The 25,317-nt window shown below is 46.6% G+C and overlaps 1 long non-coding RNA gene across 2 annotated transcripts in view; it reads left to right on the top strand.

Moving 5' to 3' along the window:
• Positions 1–7,656: 7,656 nt before the first annotated feature.
• The window catches only part of LOC143784134 (uncharacterized), a 33,936-nt gene continuing 16,275 nt past the window's right edge, over positions 7,657–25,317 (top strand). Inside the window, exons 1-2 of one of the 2 annotated variants that reach the window (XR_013217718.1) lie at positions 7,657–7,806; positions 12,895–12,947. This is a non-coding gene — a long non-coding RNA (uncharacterized LOC143784134). Of the gene's footprint in view, positions 7,807–10,007; positions 10,030–12,894; positions 12,948–25,317 lie in introns of those variants that run through there. The other variant, XR_013217719.1, reaches the window with a different exon arrangement.

Genomic DNA, 25,317 nt, shown 5'->3' with positions numbered 1-25,317 from the left:
AACATGTTGCGTTTGCCGCGCCCCGACAGGTGCGCCCTAACGCCGCATGCGGCGTACAACGGAACACAACGCATGACAACGCACGTACATGCGGCGCCAATGTTAAAAATAGGGCCGCACGACGCATGCGTTTTGTTGCGGCGACGACGCTGCGGCGCACACCGCAAATGTGAACGTAGCCTAATAATTATTGCAGATGTGACTGAGGGTTAATAATGATCTGGTGAAAAAAGAAAAAACAACTTACGACTCTAGGGGCATTGTAGCACGGAAGCCAAGGGATCAAATGTAGAAAAAATTCAGCGTCTTAAAATGTCGATGTTTATTAGAAAACTAAGTACAAAGTTCAATGCATAGTATTTACATAGACAGTCTTGAATGTTTGCATTGAATTTTCTAATAAACATCACAATTTTAAGAAATTGGATCTTTTTCTACATTAAAGGGGTTGTCCACTACTTTCAATTAATCCCCCAATGTACCCCCCCGGGGCCCCTAATGAATTGTGCCATTACCTTCTGTTGACGTTTTCGCCTGTGAGCGGCGCTATTCCTCCTGCTGAGTCCGGGTCACATGACCCCCAGACTGCAGCCGCCGCTCATTTCCGCCGACGTCACGTCAATTTCCAGGCTCTGAAAATTGACGTGACGTCAGCAGCAGGCGTGACCAGCCCCCACAGTCAGCAGTCACTCATCAAGAGTGACTGGGCTGTGGGCGGTGCTGGGGGCTGCCTGCAGGGCTGTGCTGGGGGCGGGCAGGGCTGTGCTGGGGGCGGGCGGGGCTGTGTGTGCTCACTGCTGGGATCATGATGTATGGCTGGGCTGTGCTTCGGTCGCCGGGGGTCTGCCGGTGCTTGTGCCCGCCGGCGCTTGTGCCCGCCGGCGCTGTGTGTGTGTGCCGGCGCTGTGCGTGTGTGCCGGCGCTGTGCGTGTGTGCCGGCGCTGTGCGTGCGTGTGTGTGCCGGCGCTGTGCGTGCGTGCGTGTGTGTGCCGGCGCTGTGTGTGCGTGTATAGGCATCGTCCGATGGGACTACAAGTCCCATCGGGCTCTGCCTGCTACACTGACAGTGAGTGACACATTAGTCAATGATGGGACAGTAGTAGTCCCATCATCCGGCTAATGTGTTGAATGTAAAAAAAAAAAAAAAAAACACAGTACATACATACATACATACATACATACATACAACACACCATGCGACGACATGCACCATGCGACGACATGCACCATGCGACGACATGCACCATGCGACGACATGCAACAACATGCACCATGCGGCGACATGCACCATGTGACGACATGCACCATGCGACGACATGCGACGACATTCACCATGCGACGACATGCACCATGCGACAACATGCACCATGCGACAACATGCACCATGCGACGACATGCGACAACATGCACCATGCGACGACATGCACCATGTGACGACATGCACCATGCGACGACATGCGACAACATGCACCATGCGGCGACATGCACCATGTGACGACATGCGACAACATGCACCATGCGACGACATGCGCCATGCGACGACATGCAACAACATGCACCATGCGGCGACATGCGCCATGCGACGACATGCGACAACATGCGCCATGCGACGACATGCGCCATGCGACAACATGCAACAACATGCACCATGCGACATGCACCATGCGACGACATGCACCATGCAGCACCATGCGACGACATGCACCATGCGACGACATGCACCATGCGACAACATGCACCATGCGACACCATGCGACAACATGCACCATGCGACGACATGCGACAACATGCACCATGCGACGACATGCGACAACATGCACCATGCGACGACATGCACCATGCGACGACATGCAACAACATGCACCATGCGACGACATGCAACAACATGCACCATGCGACTACATACACCATGCGACGACATGCACCATGCGGCGACATGCGGCATGCACCATGCGACGACATGCACCATGCGACGACATGCACCATGCGACAACATGCACCATGCGACGACATGCACCATGCGACGAAATGCACCATGCGACGACATGCAACAACATGCACCATGCGGCGACATGCGACATACACCATGCGACGACATGCACCATGCTACGACATGCGACAAGATGCACCATGCGACGACATGCACCATGCGACGACATGCACCATGCGACGACATGCGCCATGCGACGACATGCGCCATGCCGCATACAGTACATACATACATACAGTACACACATACAGTACAGACATAAAAAAAATATAGACATACAGTACATGTAACATAGATTACATACTCACCATCACTTGTCACTTTGATCCCCGAAGCCAGTGTCATAAAAAATATTAAAATAATAAACAAACACTATACTCCCTGATCCGCAGAAATCCAATTAAAACGAGTGTCCCACGACGATCTCCCGTGGAGAACAGGAGCATCTGCTGATGCAACCACTCTCCAGGGGCTCCAGGAACACAATGAGGGGAGGAAGGTATCCTTCCACAATGTATTCCCCACAATGTATTCCTACGCCCCTGTGAGAAAATAGTCCCTAGTCTCACTTTATGGCATGCTGTATGAGAAAGTTCCCACGCAGCTTTTTGCCATAAAGTGAGACCAGTGAACTATAGTAACCTCAGTGATGCACTGCAGGAGCCATTGTCTCCTGTCAGTGTGTCACTGAGGGTCCAATAGAGCAGTGACATCACCCGATGTCACTGTTCTATAGGGGAGGTCGTCGTGGGACACTCGTTATTAATTGGACTACGGCGGACAGGTAGTATACGGTTTATTATTTTACGTTTTTGCAGGGGCTGAAGTATGGTAAGTATGGTGAAATGAAGAATATTAAAATACTTTTTTCTAATGTGTGTGTGTTTTATTAACCCTTTATTAATATTGGATTAATAATGGATAGGGTCTTATTGACGCCTCTCCGTTATTAACCCGGCTTAATGTCACCTTACAATAGCAAGGTGACATTAACCCCTTATTATCCCATATCCCACCGCTACACGGGAGTGGGAAGAGAGGGGCTTAGGCTGGTTTCACACTTGCGTTTTTATCTGCATGCGTTTTTTAAAAAACCGCATGTGTGAAAAAACGCATGTAAACGTGGTAAAACGCTGCGTTTTTTAGACGCATGCGTTTTTGCATGTAGGAAAAAAACGCGGCGTTTTGCCGCGTTTACATGCGTTTTTTCATGCGTTTGCGTTTTTAAAACGCATGCTGAGAAGTGTGTGACAGCTGCCAATCATCAAAATCTACAAGAAAACCCACTATAAATAGAAATAGCTAGGGGTAGGGTTAGGGCCTAACCCTAACCCTAAACGTGACAGAAATACGTGGCACTGAAATACGTGGCACTGAAATACGTGGCACGTGGCACTTACATACGTGGCACTGAAATACGTGGCACTGAAATACGTGGCACTTACACAGGTGGCACTTACATAGGTGGCACTGAAATACATGGCACGTGGCACTGAAATCCGTGGCACTTAAATCCGTGGCACTGAAATACGTGTCACGTGGCACTTACATACGTGGCACTTACATACGTGGCACTTACATACGTGGCACTTACATACGTGGCACTTACATACGTGGCACTAAAATACGTGGCACTTACATAGGTGGCACTGAAATACGTGGCACTGAAATCCGTGACACTTAAATCCGTGGCACTTACATACGTGGCACTTACATACGTGGCACTTACATACGTGGCACTTACATACGTGGCACTTACATACGTGGCACATGGCACTTACATACGTGGTACTTATATACGTGGCACTTACATACGTGGCACTTACATACGTGGCACTTACATACGTGGCACTTACATACGTGGCACATGGCACTTACATACGTGGCACTTACATACGTGGCACTTACATACGTGGCACTGAAATATCGTGGCACTATGTCATAAAATGTTCATTAAACGGTTAGGGGTGAGGTTAGGGGTAGGGTTAGGGTTTGGATCCCTTTATCACCCTGATGCTGGTGGGTGGTTTTTCAGTGTTTTTTCTTCTATAAAAACGCATGCATTTTTAACGCAAACAAACGCGCGCGTTCAAAAACGCATGCGTTGCCGAAAACGCGTCAAAACGCATGCGAAAAACGCATGCGTTTTTAATGTTAAGTATAGGAAAAAAACGCATGCGTTTTTTAGCGCTAAAACGCAGCTTCCAAAAACGCAAGTGTGAAACCAGCCTCAGTGCCGGAATTGGCGCATCTAAGGCTACGTTCACAATTGCGTTGTGTGCCGCAGCATCGGAGACACAACGCACAACGCAAACAAAAACGCAACAAAACGCACGCTAAAACGCTGCGTTTTGCGACGCATGCGTCCTTTTTGGCCGAAAGTTTGGACGCAAAAAAAAAGCAACTTGCTGCGTCCTCTGCGCCCAACGCTTGCGGCAAAAAAAAACCCCATGCGTCGCAAAACGCAGCACAATGCATGTCCATGCGCCCCCATGTTAAATATAGGGGCGCATGACGCATGCGGCGACGCTGCGGCGCCGAACGCGAATGTGAACGTAGACTTACAGATGCGCCATTTCTGGGGTGGCTGCGGACTGGTATTTGTAGCCGGGGGGGGGGGGACCAATATCCATGGCCTCTCTAGGCTATGAATATCAGCCCGCAGCTGTCTGCGTAGCCTTTCTGGCTATAAAATATAGGGGGACCCCACGTCATTTTTTTGGGGGGGTCCCTCTATTTTAATAGCCAGTAAAGGCTACGCAGACAGCTGCGGGCTGATATTCATAGCAGGCTACAAATATTGGCCCCCGGCCGTCGGCTTTCCCCCTCTGGCGCAGAAAAATGCGCGGGAGCCCACGCCGTTTTTTTCAGTTTTTTATTAAATTAAACGCTCATTAAGGCCTGTTTCACACTTGCGTCGGCACGGGTCCATCGCTATGCGTTGGGCCGACGTACCGACGCACGTTGTGAAATTTGTGCACGTCGTGGGCAGCGGATGCAGTTTTTCAACGCATCCGCTGCCCATTCTGAAGTCCGGGGAGGAGGGGGCGGAGTTTTGGCCGCGCATGCGTGGTAGAAAATGGCAGACGTGACGGATGTGCCAACGGTCCGCCAAAACACGACGCATCCGTTGCACGATGGACGCGACGTGTGGCCATCCGTCGCGATCATTCACTAATACACGTCTATGGGTAAAAAACGCATCCTGCGAGCACATTTGCAGGATCCGTTTTTTTCCCAAAAAAAAGAATTGCGAAAATGCAAGTGTGAAAGTAGCCTTATAGAAACATCGGCCTTTCTATTATATATCTATGGATATATCTATCTATAGATATATTTATCTATAGATATATCTATAGATACATAGATGTATCTATCCATATATTTGGGTGCTTTCACACATCAGGTTTTTGCCGTGAGGCACAATACGGCGAGTTTTGAAAAAAACAGATCAATTTTTTCCGTCGGATCCGTCTTTTTCTCATAGAGTTTCATCCGTTTTTTTTCCGGATCCGTCAAAAACGCTGTTTCCGCCGGATGGAAAACACATACAGAGGAACGTTTTTTCTGTCCGGCGAAAAAACGCACAGCGACGGATCCGGCAAAAAAAGTATGAAACTGAGCTGTGAAATGATGAATCCGGCCTTGGAATCTGTTTTTTCATGCATGTTTCCATTCAAATCATGCACATTTTCCGTTTATTTACTTATTTCCAAAAACGGCATTAAAACCGCGCATAAACCGCACCAAAAAAAGCATCAAAACTGCACCAAAAACTGCATCAAAACCTGGTGCAGTTTTGCAGTTTTGGTGCGGTTGATACAGTTTTTGGTGCGGTTTTGATGCAGTTCTTGGTGTGGTTTTGGTGCAGCTTTTTCCGCAGCATGTGCACAAGTCTGCGGCTCCCATAGACTTACATTGGTTGTGCACTACACTGCGGATTTGATGCAATTCAGTGCAGCAAAAAACGCTGCGGATCTTCAATCAGATCCGCAACGTGTGCACACAGCCTTAGCATTTAGTGAACCTAGCCAAAAAGCCAAGCAAAAAACAATTGTGGGATTGCACTTTTTTTGCCATTTCATTGCACTTTGAATTTTTTTCACATTTTCTGTTACACGACATGGTAAAACCAATGATGGCGTTCAAAAGTAGAACTTGTTCCGCAAAAGATAAGCCCTCACATGACCATATTGACGGAAAAATTATGGCTCTGGAAAGAAGGGGAGCGATAAAGGAAACCAAAAATGCTCCAGGGGGTGAAGGGGTTTAGAAACATGGATATGGACATATCTATGGAAATAGACATAGATATATAGATATATCTGTATCTATCTATCTATCTATCTATCTATCTATCTATCTATCCCATATCTATCTATCTATCTATCTATCTATCTATCTATCCCTCTATCTATCCCTCTATCCCTCTATCTATCCCTCTATCTATCCCTCTATCTATCTATCTATCTATCTATCTATCTATCTATCTATCTATCTATCTATCTATCTATCTATCCCTCTATCTATCTATCTAACTATCTGTGTGTAATGGAGTGTGGGTTGGACAAATGTAAAAGAGGAGGTTGGACAGAAATGACATCACAAATCTGTTTGAAGCTAGAGGAGGGAGAGGAGGGAGGGGTTGGGGTGTGCTAGGTTCAGGCTTAGTAGCAGTGCAATGCATCATGGAACTTGTAGTATTAGAGCACAATGACTCAGGAGAAAGGAAGTTGTCGATTAACCCCATGAGAGCTGAATCCAGCACTAAAATGTGCTGCTACAGCATGATAAAAGGTAATATTGCTAAAATAAACACAGTAGATGTTTTCAGTGGCACATAATAGCAAGATTTATGAAAAAAAAAAAAAAGGTTATAGTAGTGGACAACTTCTTTAATAATGATTTCCCGATGTAAACTGAATATTTTCTGTGTGTATAAAAAATGGTTGTCACACTGTGTTGTCCAGGCTGCTGTGTTGTAGACTCTACAACGTGGGCTATTGACGGGCGTGTCAGCACGGCTGGCCGGCGAGGGGTTTCATCGGCGCCTCCTTCCTCCACGTCCTCCACCCCTTTAGGACAACTGGGGAGTTCTGAGTTCCCCAGAGTCGCGAATTCCGACCAGATGTTGACACCCCAATCGGCATAGCACAGAGCAGACCAGAACCCCCCCTGGACTCAAGCGATCCAACATTGTGCCTCCCTGGTAGCTAGGATTACAGGCGCACGCCACCGCGCCTGGCGATTGTCTAGTGCTGCTATTACTGACTAGAGGCTGCAAGGAGCCGTGACGTCATCGGGAGCCACAGCGCCATCTAGTGTCTGCAGGATGAAACTGCTATAAAGTCAGTAACAGAAGTCAGTATGTAAGATTATACCTGTGTGTTATACAGTGTTCATTTTAGGACGTGGTCACAAATCAAAGTCAAACATCAGAAATAACATCAGAAATACTCTGTGACTGTCTGATACCGGAGTCTGATACTTGACTGATTTGTGACCATGTCCTAAAATGAACACTGTATCTCCGTCTCCTGACAGCTCTGACCTCTCACTCTGAGACCAACTGCACTACAGCGACAGCGCTGGAAGGAACGCGCTTTTCCATATATCTCACCACCCATTGGCTGGTAGGTGATGGCCCCGCCTACGTGTATACATCTATCTGCGCCGTGATTGGTTCCTGCTGCCTCTGCTCATGTCAGGATAGTGTGACATTGGAGGACGCTGCTGGGGACTGACGATGGGGCTCCGCCGGCTGCTGCCCGTGCTGTGTGCGCTGCTGGCTGCTGCCGCCTCCGCCGCCGCTACAGGTGGGTGTCTGTGCGCAGCTTCTGCCTCCTCTGTCACCTCATGACCCCCGGACGTGGCCTGGCGCCCCCCAGTGACCACATCCCAGTGATACGCAGATACGAGGCGCACCCTCATGTATGGGCTGTAATGCTGCGGTCCGCCCTGGTGTGCGGGGGGCGCCCTGAGGGCTCAGCTGTGAAGGTGGGGCTTGGTGAGTCCTGTCTGTGGGGCCAGTCATGTGCCCGCCCTTCACAGCTGAGAGGTCACTGACCCTGGTGGAGCCCCTCAGTTATTAATGTCTGAGGCATTCCCTGGGGTGACCCCTAAGTGGCAGTGGTGGGCCTGTGGGGACCCCTATACCCTGCTTGGTGAGTCCTGTAGTGGGACCAGTCATGTGCCCGCCCTTCACAGCTGAGAGGTCACTGACCCTGGTGGAGCCCCTCAGTTATTAATGTCTGAGGCATTCCCTGGGGTGACCCCTAAGTGGCAGTGGTGGGCCTGTGGGGACCCCTATACCCTGCTTGGTGAGTCCTGTAGTGGGACCAGTCATGTGCCCGCCCTTCACAGCTGAGAGGTCACTGACCCTGGTGGAGCCCCTCAGTTATTAATGTCTGAGGCATTCCCTGGGGTGACCCTAAGTGGCAGTGGTGGGCCTGTGGGGACCCCTATACCCTGCTTGGTGAGTCCTGTAGTGGGACCAGTCATGTGCCCGCCCTTCACAGCTGAGAGGTCCCTGACCCTGGCGGAGCCCCTCAGTTATTAATGTCTGAGGCATTCCCTGGGGTGACCCCTAAGTGGCAGTGGTGGGCCTGTGGGGACCCCTATACCCTGCTTGGTGAGTCCTGTAGTGGGACCAGTCATGTGCCCGCCCCTCACAGCTGAGAGGTCACTGACCCTGGCGGAGCCCCTCAGTTATTAATGTCTGAGGCATTCCCTGGGGTGACCCCTAAGTGGCAGTGGTGGGCCTGTGGGGACCCCTATACCCTGCTTGGTGAGTCCTGTAGTGGGACCAGTCATGTGCCCGCCCTTCACAGCTGAGAGGTCCCTGACCCTGGCGGAGCCCCTCAGTTATTAATGTCTGAGGCATTCCCTGGGGTGACCCCTAAGTGGCAGTGGTGGGCCTGTGGGGACCCCTATACCCTGCTTGGTGAGTCCTGTAGTGGGACCAGTCATGTGCCCGCCCCTCACAGCTGAGAGGTCACTGACCCTGGTGGAGCCCCTCAGTTATTAATGTCTGAGGCATTCCCTGGGGTGACCCCTAAGTGGCAGTGGTGGGCCTGTGGGGACCCCTATACCCTGCTTGGTGAGTCCTGTAGTGGGACCAGTCATGTGCCCGCCCCTCACAGCTGAGAGGTCACTGACCCTGGTGGAGCCCCTCAGTTATTAATATCTGAGGCATTCCCTGGGGTGACCCCTATACCCTGCTTGGTGTGGCTGGCCTAGCTGCCCATGTACCCTGCCGGGGCGGACCCTACACGGTTCTGTCCTCTGCCCCGTGTGGTCCTGGTCATCCTGCGGCCCCTCTGTATGTACTGTAATTACTATCACCTGCCCTAGGGGTGGGCAATCACTCGTGTACCGCTGCGCCCCCAATCCTGAGCGTGGGGCCCTGTAATGCCCTGCTCTCTACAGGATTGCCGGAAATCCGTGGTATCTGGGGCTTTTCCACTCTAATGCCCCCTCTTGGGATCAGTAGGGTCAGACCGTCACTGATCTAATAACAGTGATATATTTTGGATAAATAACTTTTAATGATGGGAAGATCCCTCTACTAAAGCTGTAGTCACACATTGTTTGTGCTGCTTTCTTGTTGTTTTTTTTGGCAGATATTGGTGCGGATTATGTCTTGTCTACAGTCCATGTGTAATAGTTTTCATTCATGCAAAAAAACGTCTAGGCTGTGTCTTTTTGCAGTTTTTTTTGCTTTCTGTGGTGAAAAGCTTGACATTCTGCAGATTTAAAAACGCACCAGCTTTCCAATTTAGTCGGGGGAGGGGGGCGGGCAAGCATGCATGCATGAAATTTCATATATTTTGCTGGTACTGTAAACAGTTTTGAGTTTGCATAAAAAACAATAGCAAAAAAAAGCTGCAATAACGCAATGTGTAAACATGGCCTGATGGTGCATTTAGATGTGGTCTTCAGCTCTGATAACGAGCACCGATCCACCATACATGTCATACGCTGCTCGATTACCGGACCCTCGCACAGGTTAATGAAGAACGATAGAGGCAGAACGATCGGTAATATCATTATCGTGTTCCTATGTTTTCTGCAGAACATTCTGTTTACATGGTGGCAATGTGCTGTCGATAATTTTTATTTATTTATTTTATTTTTTTTGGGAATACGTCATCCAATCACCCAACAAATGAGCGTTCTGTTCACTCTGGTGATCATTGGCATTCTTACACAGGCCCATAGTTTTGGCGAACTTTCCTACAAGCTGATTCACCGATTGCCTGCGGCATAAATGAACCGTACGGCTGTTTTCACATCTGTGTTGGAGGGAGTCTCCTTTGAACAGAAGCTAACATCATTGTTTGTCCATGTTGTCCTCTGGTATCTGACTTTGCAGTAGAGACAGCAATGTGCCCTGTTCTCTGGTTATGACAGAAACTTCAGTGTAGACGTGAACTGAGCCTTAGGCTATGTGCATACGTAGAATGGTCCACTGCGGATTTTTCCGCAGCAGATTTGAGAAATCCGCAGGGCAAAAACACTGCGTTTTTCCTGCGGATTTATCACAGATTTACCGCGGATTCCATTGCGGTTTTCTATTATGGAGCAGGTGTAAAACCGCTGCGGATTCCGCACAAAGAATTGACATACTGCGGAATGTAAACCGCTGCGTTTCCGCACTTTTTTTTCGCAGCATGTGCACTGCGGATTGCGTTTCCCATAGGTTTACATTGTACTGTAAACGCATGGGAAACTGCTGCTGACCCGCAGCAAAATCCGCAGCGTGTGAACATAGCCTTAAAGGGGTTTTCCACTACCAGGGACCCCAAACGCTCTAAAAATGCCTGAAGTAACAGAGCGGGTAATGTCCCTCCTTGGGTCCAGTGCTAGCTCCCCACTGCTGCTCAGGTCTTAGGCCTCTTTCACATTTCCGTCGGTACGGGGCCGTCACAAACTGTCGGCCCGACGGACATTGTGCAAAATTGTGCAACGTGGGCAGCGGATGCAGTTTTCCGAAGCATCCGCTGCCCATTCTGAAGTCCGGGGAGGAGGGGGCGCCATGCGCGGTTGGAAATGGTGGATCCGAGGGATGAAAAAACGTTCCCTTGAATGTTTTTTTGTCACGACGGTCCCCCAAAACACGACACATCTGTTGCACGACGGATGCGACGTGTGGCCATCCGTCGTCAATAAAAGTCTATGGCAAAAAAACTCATCCTGCGTGCACATTTTCAGGATCCGTTTTTTACCAAAACGACGGATTGTGACAGATGGCAAAAAACGGAGGTTTGAAAGAGGCCTTAGGGTATGTGCACACGTAAGAATTTCTTGCAGAAAATTCCTGAAGAAACCCGGACATTTTCTGCAAGAAAACCACATGCGTTTTTTTTTTCGCGTTTTTTTCCAGAGCTTTCCCAATGTATTATATAGCGGGAAAAAAGCGAAAAAACACGCAAAATTAATGAACATGCTGCGTTTTTTACCACGATGCGTTTTTTTTTTCACTGAAAAAAAGCGCATCATGTGCACAAATTGCAGAATGCATTCTAATTGATAGGATGCCTATGCATGCATTTTTTATGTATTTTTACCGCGTTTTTATAGCGAAAAAACCCGCTATAAAACCATAACGTGTGCACACAGCCTTAGTGTTTGGGCTGCAGCAGTGACCTCATGTAGACTGTGCACCTCATCGCTGTAGCCAATGACTTAGCTCGGTAGTTTGTGCCATCTATCTTAGCACAGTGATCGATTCCAACAGTTCTGTGCGTTGTTGGCATGATGCCACCGCTGTGGCCAAAAACACTTCAAGCCCTGATCAGCATCAAGGAGCGTTTTGGGTCCATTTTCCTGGAAGTGAAAACCCCTTTAATCTGTCATGATCCATAGTTTTCACTCAGTGTGGTATTTGGCCTGGTTTCCTTTAGGCTTTTGGATGCATTTGGCGCTGACCTGGGCAGTGCCAGACTCTATTTACAGGGATCTGTATATAATAGTGATGAGCGAGTATACTCGTTGCTCTGGTGATCTCCGAGTATTTGTACCTGCTCGGAGATTTCATTTTCCTTGCCTCAGCTGCATAATTTACGACTGATAGACAGCTTGATTACATGTGGGGATTCCCTAGCAACCAAGCAACCCCCACATGTACTCAGGCTGGCTAATAGCTGTAAATCATGCAGCTGCCTCAACAAAAAACAAAATCTCCGAGCAGTTACAAATACTCGGAGACCACCCGAGCGTACTGGGGAAAACCTGAGCAACGAGTATACTCGCTCATCATTAGTATATAACTATGGCCCTTTGTTTATTTGCTCACAATGAGGCCTCCCCTGGGCTGTAATTATACCTGCCGCTACAATAACTTTTTTTCAGAGTTGCTTTCGGTGCCAGGGCCAAATAAACATTGCCGTGATTATTCTGTGCCCTGATTTACCAGCTGGGGAAATAACTAATCTTATTACCTGGCCGTGCTCTCCACCGCAGAGGTGCAAAGTATGAAGCGGCCATACTTCCCATGCTCGCATTCCTGGTCTGATTGTGATCATGATGTTTGGCAGCATGCTGACACTTGTAGTGTTGGCCTGATGTTTTACAAAGTCATGGTGTTAATCCAGTAATAGTTACCCGTCTGGTGACTTATGTCATTGGCTGCATGTTTATGTGAGAGTCCTTATATTGCACAAGGAAGTTGTGCAACATAAAGAACCGGTCACGTCCAAAGCACAAAACGTTTCTTCTAGCTCCTAATCAATTCATTTATTACCAGTGTAAAATTGGGCAGTGGCACCAGGGGCTGCTGCTAACCTCTCTCGGAGAACAGAGGCAGAACCTGTGGCTTATTTCCCTTCAACCATATAACACTTGGTGACTTGTGTAGGTGCTTGCAGTGAAGTAACTGCTCTCTGCTTATTAATGTTTTTCAGAATGCTCCTCGATGTCAAACACAACCTGTGAGATCTGTCTGAAGAATGTGTCGGTAAGTGCTGCTGTGAGATACATGGAGGGATCGGGTATAGTTGCTTTGTCTTGTATTGTGTATTATTTTGCTGTAAATTGGTGCAGAGCTGAACACATCCCAGGCGCAAAATTTTACATGTGCAATTGACTGGGAAACTCATGCAGAAGCCCATCGAGCTACTTGTATGGTCCGATCATCATAGGGAATTTCAAATAAGCTGCATGAACCGGCCATCAGCCAGTATCTGTCTCTATGCAGGTACCAAGTGCTATTGGGTGTATGCAGCACGTAGAGACAGATAGATAGGAGTAGCAGATTCTGAGGGAAAATTAGAACTCAGGAGCAGTGGAGATTTATATTGGTGAAATGAGGTGATAGGCCTGTCTAAACAGATGTGTTTTTAAAGCGCGCTTGAAAATGTGGGGGCTAGGTATCAGCCAGATCATCCGTGGTAAGAAAACTGGTGCAGCACAAGAGAAGTCTTGGAGATTGAAATGGGAGATTCGTATTATGGAGGATGTTAGTCTTAGATCAGTTGCAGAATGGAGGGCATAGGTAGAGTGATTGACAGAGATGGAGGAGATGTAGGGTGGTGCAGAAGTGTGGAGGACTTTGTGGGGGAGAGAGAGTTTATATTGTACTCTGTTGTGGAGGGGTAACCAGTGCATTGACTGGCACAGGGCAGAGGTATCGGTGTAGCATCTGAACACAAGTAAGATCCTGGCTGCTGCATTGAGGGTGGATTTTAGAGGAAAGTTTGGTTAGAGGGAGATCAGTAGAGGTGAGTGAATAAGAGCCTCAATAAGAATTTTTGCAGTTTCAAAGGTGAGAAAAGGTCTGATTCTAGAGGTGTTACTCTACATTAAAAAAATAGCCAGTGAGAAATTGGATATGGGGAATAAAGGAAAGTTCTGTGTCAAATATGACCCCAAGATAGCGAGCGTACTCACTGGGAGTTGTGGTTAAACCACCCAAGGAAATTATAATATCTGTTATAGGTTGGTTAGTAGAGGGAGGAAGAATAATTCATAAAATTTGTTTAGTTTGTGGGGGTCATTGTGACAAGTCTGATAGCCTTCAGCTCGATCTCGTGCCATGGTGACTTAATCGATGAACACTCTGTAAGGCCATGTGCACACGTTCAGGATTTTTCGCGTTTTTTTCGCTATAAAAACATGATAAAAACGCAAAAAGACGCTAACATATGCCTCCTATTATTTACAGTGTATTCCGCATTTTTTGTGCAAATGTTGCATTTTTTTCCGCGAAAAAATCGCATCGCGGAAAAAAAAGCAACATGTTCATTAAAAATGCGGAATTGCGGGGATTCCGCACACCTAGGAATGCATTGATCTGCTTACTTCCCGCACAGGGCTATGCCCACCATGCGGGAAGTAAGCAGATTATGTGCGGTTGGTACCCAGGGGGGAGGAGAGGAGACTCTCCTCCACGGACTGGGCACCATATAATTGGTAAAAAAAAAAAAAGAATTAAAATAAAAAATAGTGATATACTCCCCCTCTGATGGCCCCCGAAGTGTTCCTGCCTCTCCGGTGCATGCTCTCTCTTCGGTTCCTATAGATGGTGTGGTTCAGGACCTGTGATGACGTCGCTGTCTTGTGATTGGTCGCGTGACCGCTCATGTGACTCACGTGACCAATCACAAGCCGCGACATCATCGAAGATCCTGAACCACACCGGCTTCTATAGGAACGGACGCCGCTGAGGAGATTGGCTGTCTGCAGAGGGTGAGTATAACCATTTTTTTTTAAATTATTTTTAAACATTCTATCTTTTACTATAGATGCTGCATAAGCAGCATCTATAGTAAAAAGTTGGTCACACTTGTCAACAGTATGTTTGACAAGTGTGACCAACCTGTCAGTCAGTTTTCCAAGCGATGCTTCAGATCGCTTGGAAAACTTTAGCATTCTGCAAGCTAATTACGCTTGCAGAATGCTAAAAAAAACTGCAAAAAAAACGAATAAAAAAACGCAAAAAAAAATGCGGATTTCTTGCAGAAAATTTCCGGTTTTCTTCAGGAAATTTCTGCAAGAAATCCGGACGTGTGCACATACCCTAAGGCTATGTTCACACTTTGCGGGTTTTGCCGCGGATCCGCAGCGGATTTGACACTGCAGATCCGCAGCAGTTTTCCATGCAGGGTAAAGTACAATGTTACCCTATGGAAAACAAAACCCGCTGTGCACATGGTGCGGATTTCCGCGGGAAAAGCCGCGCGGCTTTTCTGCGGAAAAAAAGGAGCATGTCACTTCTTGGTGCAGAATCGCAGCGATTCTGCACCCATAGAAATGCATTGATCCGCTAACTTCCCGCATGGGGCTGTGCCCACGTTGCGGGAAGTTAAGCGGATAATGTGCTGGTGGTACCCGGGGTGGAGGAGAGGAGACTCTCCTCCAGGCCCTGGGAACCATATTTTGGTGTAAAAAAAAGAATTAAAATAAAAAATAATGCTATACTCACCTCTCTGCGCTGCCCGCGGCGTCCGGTCTCAGTTGCTGTGCCGAACAGGACCTGTGGTGACTTCGCGGTCACATGACCGTGATGACGCCGCGGTCACATGACCGTGACGTCAAGAAGGTCCTTGTCGGCACAGCCGCTTGCAGCGCCGAGGAGATCGCGACGTCAGAGGGTGAGTATAGCCAATTTTTATTATTTTTACATTACTATTGATGCTGCATATTGCTGCATATGCAGCATCAATAGTACAGCAGTAATCCTGCAGCGGAAACCGCGGAACAAACCGCGATAAATCTGCAGGGATAACCGCAGCGGTTTTGCCCTGCAGATTTATCAATTCCGCTGCGGGATTAACCCGCAGAGGAACCCGCAAAGTGTGAACGTGGCCTAAGAAAATCGATCTTGTGTAAGCCTAGATAGGTCCGCAAGGGTCTTCTCCGCTGTTATCTTGATAGTGTCAGGCCATCAAGTTGCTGCTCTTCCTCTTCCCCTTGTTCCTTCTGTTCTTCCAACCATGATGTCCTTCTCCAGTGATTGCTCTGTTTATATGATGTGTCCAAAGTAGGCAAATCGTAACTTGCTGATTCTTGCTTCAAGAGACATGTCTGGCTTTATTTGTTCCAATATTGATTTGTTTGTTCTTCTTGCCTCCATGGTATTGATAACATCCTTCTCCAGCACCACATTTTGAAGGTGTCGATTCTTCTGTTTTGTTTCTTTATTGTCCAGGTTTCACATCCCTATGTTACTACGAAAAAGACAAAACTATGTAAGAGCCGAGTCTTTGTCACCAGTGAAATCTTTCTCAGTTACAGAAGTAATAAAATAAATAAAAAAAAAAAATTAAAAGCGGTCTCTTAATGATTAGAAATTGTGAGTAATCCTTCCGGTTGCTGACCCAGTGCTTCTGTTTCTAATGAATTTACTTCTGTTTTATGAGTCATTGTTTCCTCATAAGCTGTGTTCTTTTCGTCTTTTTTTTTTTTTTTTTCCCAAATGTCAGTCCTATAGAGCGGACCCGCACGTAATCATGAAATGGCACTGATGGTCATGTCCTCCTACGTAAATGTGCATTTCCTGATCTAATCTCTTCTGTGCAATGTGACGTCTCGTTCTCCGCACCGTTGCAATGATCTTATCCATGAATAATCTGTAGTGATCATGTAGTGGGACTCCTATAGTTAAGGCCTGTAACAAGTTTGCCGAATCAGATGCCCAAATTCCATGTCTCACCTTTATGCTATGACTTGTATCAATCATGGAGCCGACTCTGAGACTGTTCTATAAGGCTGCACACAATGCAGATTTGCTGCGGATCCGCAGCGGATTTTTCCGCACAGAAACGCTGCAGATCCGTACTGTGATTTACAGTACCATGTAAATCAATGTGTAAAAAACCAGCGGATTTAAAAGAAGTGCATGTCACTTCTTTTGTGCGGATCTGCTGCGTTTCTGCACCCTTCCATGATAGAAATCCACAGTGGCAAAATCCGCATCAAAGCTGCACAAAATCCACATAAAAACCGCGGCTGCGGATTCTGCCAGGAGATGCAGATTTTGTGCAGAAAATTCTGCACCCCATTCAGCAACGTGTGCACATAGCCTAATGCCGTCATCTGCCTCAAACAGCAGCTATCAGAGCTCGCTCCAACCAATATTGTTAAACTCCTTAATTGCAAGGTCATTCATTGCCAGCAGCATTTAAAGTGCACCATCCTGGTAGTGTGTTCAGTCAATTGCAGGATGTCGGTGGGGTGCCGAGGCTTGCAGAAAGCCCTGTTGCTGCCGTCCTGGTACTCCTGTGAAGCCCAGCCACAGGTGTTCATAGGAGACTGATTAATAGTATATACTGCAATATCTATTAATATCAGCCCACCACTGTCTGCCTAGCCTTTGCTGGTTAGACTTTTATAGGGGACCCTACGTAAATTTTTTTTTTCTGGGGTCCCTCTAAAGGCCAAGCAAACAGCTGTGAGCTGATATTAATAGCCTGGGAGCCTTTATGGCTATTGGCTCTTTCCCAGAATATTAACATCAGTCCTCAGCTGTCGGCTTTCCCTCTGCTGGTTATGAAAATTTCGCATGAGCCCATGCAACTTTTTTTTTTCTCTTTCATTTTTTTTGTAAAAACTAACAGTTGCTGTTTGGTTACAGCCTATGTAGGTTAACACTCTGTTACCACTCCTACATAGGCTGGTGACTGTGTGTGTTTAACTCTTAAATTATCAGTTTAGTAATGAGGCTGACACATCTTCATTACTAAACCTAGGTCTTGGTGTCAGCGACAGCTGCTGACACCAACCCCTAATCCCATTACCCTGATGCTACTGTATCAGAATGAAAAAGGGGTTGAACCAAGAAATTGTCACAAAAAAAATATTGTTAAGCCCAAAAAAGCATTAATTGTTGCACAAAAACACATGCAAAACACGCGTTTTTGCTGTCAAGATGCAACAATTTCTGCAAGCAAATGCACAATTTGCGCACATACCGTTATTTGTACCAACCCGGAGAATCCTCTTTACTGCACACTAAGCGCCGTATAAACAAACATTTACAAAAATAAAATAAATAAATAAAACGGCAAAATCGCGGTGTTTTGTTTTTATGTAACTTTTGATTCCCCTTCGTACATCATAGTAAAGTATAGCAGTGGCCTCAGCCTTGCACTTTGCCCTCAGCATTGCTGGGATCTGTAGTTTTGCCACAGGCGAATCCAAGAGATGGCATTTGTGGCTCATGCACATGGTGGTATTATATCCTCGGGTGGCAGGATTGCTGGTCTGTGAACATGGTGTTGGATTTCTCTGCAATTGACACATTGATGTTTATTTTTTCCCTGTTTGTGGTGCAACACAGACAGCAAGTGTGTGGATTATCCTGTAAGGCTACTTTCACACTAGTGTTAACTGCAAACCGTCTCAAACCGTCTTTTTTGCCTAAAAAAACGGATGCGTCAAAAAAGTGAAAAACGGTGACAAACGTATGCAACGCATACATCATTTCGACAGATGCGTCGCAAATCCACTAAACTTTTCCGTCAAATACTGGATGCGTTGCATACGTTGCATACGTTTTTACCATCCGTTGCATCCGTTTTTCCGACGGATCCGTTTTTAAAATGGGAGGCTCCCAAATTTGATTGGCTACTGGAAAATATGGAAAACTATATAGTTACTGTTTTTACAGCCCATCTTTGAGGGTTTTAGTTTTGTGGCAGCGATGGAAGGTGTTCTTGTGAGGATTGCGAGTTTGGTTACCGACGTTATCTTTGAGACGAATCGCCTGGATATCATAGTGCGGGAGAAGGAGGCGGCAGCAGAAAGGCGTAGGATGCTTCTGCAGCAACGGAGACGGAGGCGACTCTGGATACATCCGATTAATGAACTACGGATGACCCGGGGTGTCCAGTCCACTCTGTACCTGGAGTTGCGGCACAATCCACACAAATTCTACAATTACGTGCGGATGAGGATGGAAAATTTTGACTTTTTGCTTCAAAAACTGGAGGATGTCATCCGAAGACAGGACACAAGGATGAGGCTTGCCATCACACCGGCGGAGCGGCTGATGGTGACCCTGCGGTAAGCCTCTTTTTTTTATGTCATTGCTCATATTTAATGTTATATTACATGCTGCAGACAATACTGCGCTGACATATTGCGCACTATTTTCTGCAGCATGTAATTGTTTTTCTTTGCGGCCATTCCAGTGGTTTTTTTTTTTAATGTCATTGCTGATATTGAATGCTCTATAACAGACTGCAGAAAATACTGCGCTGAAATATTGCGTTGCATTTTCTGCAGGTTTTTTTTGGGTGGGGGGTGTTTGTTGACATGCAACTGCTTGTTTTTCTGTCATTGGTCATTTATAATGTTATATTACATGCTGCAGACCATACTGCGCTGACATACTGCGCACTATTTTCTGCAGCATGTAATTTTGGTTTTCTTTGCCACCATTCCACTGCTTTTTTACACCGGTTTCATGCAGGTTTTATTGTGTGTCCCGTCCTTAAAAAAATTTTCACAGTGCCATTTATTGAAACTTGTTGGTCTGTGCAATTTTTTTCTAACGTTTTTTTTTTTTTTTTTAAAGTTTCCTAGCTACGGGTGAATCTATGACTTCGCTCCATTACCAATTCTGGCTGGGCATTTCCACTATTTCAGGAATAGTGAAGGACACATGTCGGGCTATTTGGACCACTTTACAGCCAGAGTATATCCCCCAACCATCCATGGAAATCTGGTTGAGAAGTGCAGAACAGTTTCAGCAAATTTGCAATTTCCCAAATTGTGTGGGTGCAGTTGACGGGAAACACATAAGGATTGCGAAACCGGCAGGAACAGGATCGGAGTACTATAATTACAAGAAGTATTTCTCCATCGTCCTTATGGCTATTGCAGACGTCAACTGCAAGTTCCTTGCCGTGGACATAGGAGCGTATGGACGGTCCAACGATTCGCAAGTTTTTAAAAACTCTCCAATGGGTCGTTGCCTTTATGGAGAGACCTACGATATCCCGCCAGCCAGACCACTGCCAGGAACAAGTGAACCAGCCATGGAATATGTTTGTGTAGGTGATGAAGCCTTTCAACTGTCGCCGCACCTACTGAAACCGTATAGTAGCCGGAACTTAACCCATACCAAGCGGGTATTTAATTACCGGCTTACTAGAGCACGAAGAGTAGTAGAGTGTTCTTTTGGCATATTGACGGCGAAGTGGTGAGTTCTGCTGACAGCTATCAAACTGAAAACCACAACTATAGACGAGGTAGTTAAAGCCTGTGTGGGGCTCCACAACTTTGTCCTTTCAAAGGAGCCCGTTTCCTTGGATGACGAAGAATTGGAGACAACCTTGTGGGACTACCGCAGCAGCTCGGTTCGCTCTACAGGTTCTGTTACAAGGATGAGGGACCAGTTTGCGGATTATTTTGTGTCACCTGTCGGGCGGATCCCATGGCAAGACATGATTGTGTAACCTGTTTTCCATGTGTTTGGTTTATGTAAAAAATGTGTTTCTTCAGAGAAGAAAAAAAAAGGTACAAAAGCGTGGTTTTCTTGCTAGTAAAACCAGTATGTTAGACCTTTCACACGTCTGGTGTTTATTTTTATTTTACCTTTGTTTACCTGGTGTTTATTTTTATTTTACCTTTGTTATTAGTTACCATATGACCTTAATAAATCCACACACACACACAGAGAGTAGAATTTTAATCAAACAGAATTTTATTTGAACTCTTTTTTTTTTACTTTTTTTTTTCTTAGCAAAAAACATATTTCTTATTTTCAACCTTTTTTTTTTTTTTTAATTTTCAAAGTTTTTTTTATAATAACTTTTGAACATACATTTACAAATCTTGAAAGTGTGGGGTGGAGATACGAGGGGAGGAGGGGCTGGAAGGTTGGACCACGTCGATAAGTGGGGAAACCCTACTTGTTTGGGGTGCAGTGGAAGGGGGGGGTAAAACCTGGAGGCTGACCAGAGGGGGGTGGTGTTGGGGTAGGGGGAAGACTTACTGGGGAAGAAAAGCTGGGCAAGGAAGAAAACATTGGGGAAGAAATTTGGTATGGGGACTGGGTTTGGTGTGGGGGCTGGGTTTGGTAATGGGGGGTATGGTGTGGAAATGGGGCCTGGGGTTGGGCATGGTGTGGAAATGGGGCCTGGGGTGGAAATGGGGCCTGGGGTGGAATTGTAGTGGAGGTGTGGGGAGGTGTGTGGGTAGATTGGGGTTCGTTAAGGGCCTTCAGTAGAGCATTATGGCAGGTATTCATTACCCGCATCTGTTGCTCAAAAGAAAGCTTCTCCATGCTCCTGAGCATGGTTTGAAAAAAAATATTGGCCGGATCTGGACTTACAGCTGAATGCAGCCTATCCAAGCGACTGCTGGTTTCCTGGCTTGTTTCACTGATGCGTGATTGCACCATGTTGAAACCAGCAGTCACTTGCTCTCCCAAAATTTTGAACGAGCCTTGGAAGGATGCATTCAGGTGTAAGAGCTCAGGAGCATAGCTCCTTTCCTGACCCCTCTGTCGCTGCCGTCAAGAACCTAATGGTGGTCTCGAGGTGGCAGGATCAGAGGGGTGGGGTAAAGGGAACGCTATCTGTTCAGCATCAGATGCGAGCAATGAAGGCTGCAATAATGCTCCACTGCTTGGGGCGGATGAAGTGGAGGGGACAGAGGGGTCAGTGGTGTGGGGCCTACCGACGTGGCCCTCAGTGGCGGACTCAGGAGGGATCGCTCCAGAGGGCGCAGAGGAAGATGCAGGCGACCGGTGGCTGGAGAAGGTGCTGTGAAAGAAAAAACAAAAAAAATTAATATATTGATATGAAAAAGCCCTGACTGAAACCAAACGAAGTAGACAGGTTAACATGGTTAGTAGTGGGCTGTAGAATACATACACTCTGCTCAGCATGGTTCGCCTCAGGAAGGAGAGGGCCTGGCCATATTTGTATTTGCTCCTCTTCCTTCCTGCAGAGCCACTCGGGGCCTGCATCTCCACGTTAAATTCCCTCTTAAAGCGATCCCTCAGTGACCGCCACCGCTTCCTAACCTTTTCACCTGTGAAGACAAGAATAAAAAGAAAAAAAAAAAATTGGTAAATGCAATACAATACATTCAGCTCAAAACATCACTGAAAAGTGAATACTTACCTAGTTTGCTCAGCTGCTGAGGATGAAGGCTCTCCCACCTTGGAAAGATGTTATGGCACACTTCGTCCCAGAGCCGACGGGTGACACCGGTATCGGCATGCCTGCGGTCAGCCATGTTCCACAGCGGCTCCCTCTCGCGAACCTCCTCGATGAGGCTGTCGATATCGTCATCGAACTCCTCTGCCGGAGCACGCTGTGAAGCCTGTGCCAAAAAAAAGAAGAAGAAAAACAAACAAATTAGTACACTGAAACACTAAAGTACCAATAGAATCCCCCTCCCAACAAAAAAAACTCACTGATGGCCGACCGCGGCGACGATTCCGCCGACTCTGGGAGAACCTTCAGCGGCAGCACCAGGAGCAGCAGCAGGAGACTGAAATAAAGGAAACAAATTCTCTGTAATGTAGGCATATATTTTCTGTGTTTAGTTATGTATGAAAATCTGTTTTGTGTATGGTGCAGTGTGATGTGCGAAGCAACTGTTTCACCACTACTTACACTTGGTTCCTCCTCCACTAGCATCTCTCCACCCGTCTCGCCCCCTTCTGACAGCTCCTCATCTGATTCAGCTTCCTGTTTAAACATAATTTATGCATGTAGTGATCAACAAAAATGTAAATTAAAAAAACAAAAAACAATTTTTCTGTTAAATTACCGATACACGCTGTTGCTGTGGAGGAGGGCTGTCAGAAGAGGACATTGTTGCGGTAGCAAGGCCGGCGGCTGTGGTCCTGGTGTCTCTGTAAGTTAAAAGTCACTTGCAATCTGCTCTACACATTGAAGTAGCAGATTTGGGGTCTTCAAAACTTACTTTTAAAGAATTGAAAAGGTGTTCCTGGTGGATAGCCGGTGGCTGTGGTCCCTGGTAGGAAGGCCGGCAGCTGTGGTCCTGGTGTACCTGTAGGTATAATGAATTTATATTTAGACCACCCCCTGAACTAGATAATGTTTAACGATAACCACCCTGCTAAAATGATGTGATAAATGTTCATGAAGTTGAACACCCAATCCCCAAAACAGGTGCACCTAACCATTTCCATGTACACAAAAAAAAAAATTATTTGAAATGTGAACCCACCATGTAAAAATATATGTAACACATTTTATTTTCAAAAATCACCTCCCCCAAAAAACCTTTAAAGTATAACCTTTATTAAAAAATGAGATGTCAACCAACTCTGTATTGCATGTGTAACCATTGGTACATACACCAGTTTTAAATTTACCTTTCTGAAATGATACTACGGACATTTTTTTTAACAAACATTTTATTATTCCTTTTTTTTTTTCTTCCTTCACGTCACAATTGGGAGCTGAAATGCTCTTTATTTTAAATACAAGTACGGTACATCAACTGCGAATGGTTTCAACAGAAAATCAACAGTTTTAAATAGAAAAAAAAATAAAAACACACTCACACATTCAAACCACAAGCTGAAGACTAGACTTTGCAAAAATACTTCCGATTAAAATAAATAAATAAAATAAATAAAAAATACACACATTTAAACCACATGCTGCACAGACCACTATACTTAGTAAATACATCAGAAAAAGGCAATTAACCCATTAGGCATGGACAAATGCACATGCAATCAACATGATGCGCACAAACATGCCTGGTATGTGTCCACGTTCAGGATTGCATCAGGATTTGGTCAGGATTTTCCATCAGTATTTGTAAGACAAAACCAGGAGTGGAACAATTAGAGGAAAAGTATAATAGAAACATATGCACCACTTCTGCATTTATCACCCACACACCCTGACCAAATCCTGATGAAATCCTGAACGTGGACACATACCCTCCCACATGAACAGGCATAAGATTGGCAAAGGCATAATAAGGTGCAGGCACATGAAGACATACTTACAAAAGCACACAGCCGTACAAAAATATACACACACACACACACACACACACACACGTAAAAAAGGCTGACAATCCTTTGGCGTTAGCTGCATGTCTTCACAGTGGCTGGCATCAGGGTGGATCTGGACTCTAGCATGGCACTGGCTGGTGCAGGACGATGGCAGGCCTCAGGTTCTGTTCAGGTTTTAAGCTCTTGCTGTAGTCAGTACCTCATATACACACAAATGCACAGGCACGCAGATGCACACAAAAATTGCAATACTCACACTGGCTCTATGGTGGCTGGAGTCTTGTGGCTGGAGTCTTGTGGCTGGCTCCTGTGGCTGGCTCCTGTGGCAGGCTGGGGTCTTATGGCTGGGGTCCTGTGGCTGGCTGGGGTCTTGCTGGCAGTCTTCTTCTCGCTTGGTCTTCTTGCTGGCATATGTGGGGTTGAAGGCCCAGGCCAGGTTTATATAGATTTGGGGGTGTCTGGCCAATTGGCAACAAAATCCTGCTTCTGAGCATGCTCAGTGTAAAAAAAACGTATTGCAGCGCTGCATTGCGTCGTACGACGTGTCCCGACGCATCCCTCACTCATAGGCTTCCATTGTAGCCAACGACGCATGCCGCAGGATGCGTCGCGACACGTTTTTTAGGCGGAGACAAAAAAACGTTACAATCAACGTTTTTTGCCGACGACGTGTCGCCAAATTTCGACGCATACGTCGTAAGACGGACACGACGTATGCCAATACGTCGCCAATACAAGTCTATGGGGAAAAAACGCATCCAGCAAACACTTTTGCTGGATGCGTTTTTTCTGAAAAAAGACGATTTGAGACGGTTTGCAGTTAATGCTAGTGTGAAAGTAGCCTTAAGGTACCTTCACACGAAACGACTTTGTAACGATATCGCTAGCGATCCGTGACGTTGCAGCATCCTGGCTAGCGATATCGTTTAGTTTGACACGCAGCAGCGATCAGGATCCTGCTGTGATGTCGCTGGTCGCTGAATAAAGTTCAGAACTTTATTTGGTCGTCCGATCGCCGTGTATCGTTGTTTGACAGCAAAAGCAACGATACCAGCGATATTTTACACTGGTAACCAGGGTAAACATCGGGTTACTAAGCGCAGGGCCGCGCTTGGTAACCCGATGTTTACCCTGGTTACCAGCGTAAAATGTTAAAAAAACAAACAGTACATACTTACATGCGTCCCCCGGCGTCCGCTTCCCACACTGACTGAGCGCCGCAAAGTGAAAGTGAAATCACAGCACAGCGGTGACGTCACCGCTGTGCCCTGCTACTGCTGGCGCTCACACAGTGCAGGAAGCGGACGCCGGGGGACGCATGTAAGTATGTACTGTTTGTTTTTTTTACATTTTACGCTGGTAACCAGGG

The sequence above is a fragment of the Ranitomeya variabilis genome, chromosome 7 (assembly GCF_051348905.1).
Source record: "Ranitomeya variabilis isolate aRanVar5 chromosome 7, aRanVar5.hap1, whole genome shotgun sequence".
In the NCBI taxonomy this organism is placed as follows: Eukaryota; Metazoa; Chordata; class Amphibia; order Anura; family Dendrobatidae; genus Ranitomeya; species Ranitomeya variabilis.
The sequence above is the reverse complement of the archived record's forward strand: the minus strand, read 5'-3'. Positions and strand labels throughout refer to the sequence as shown.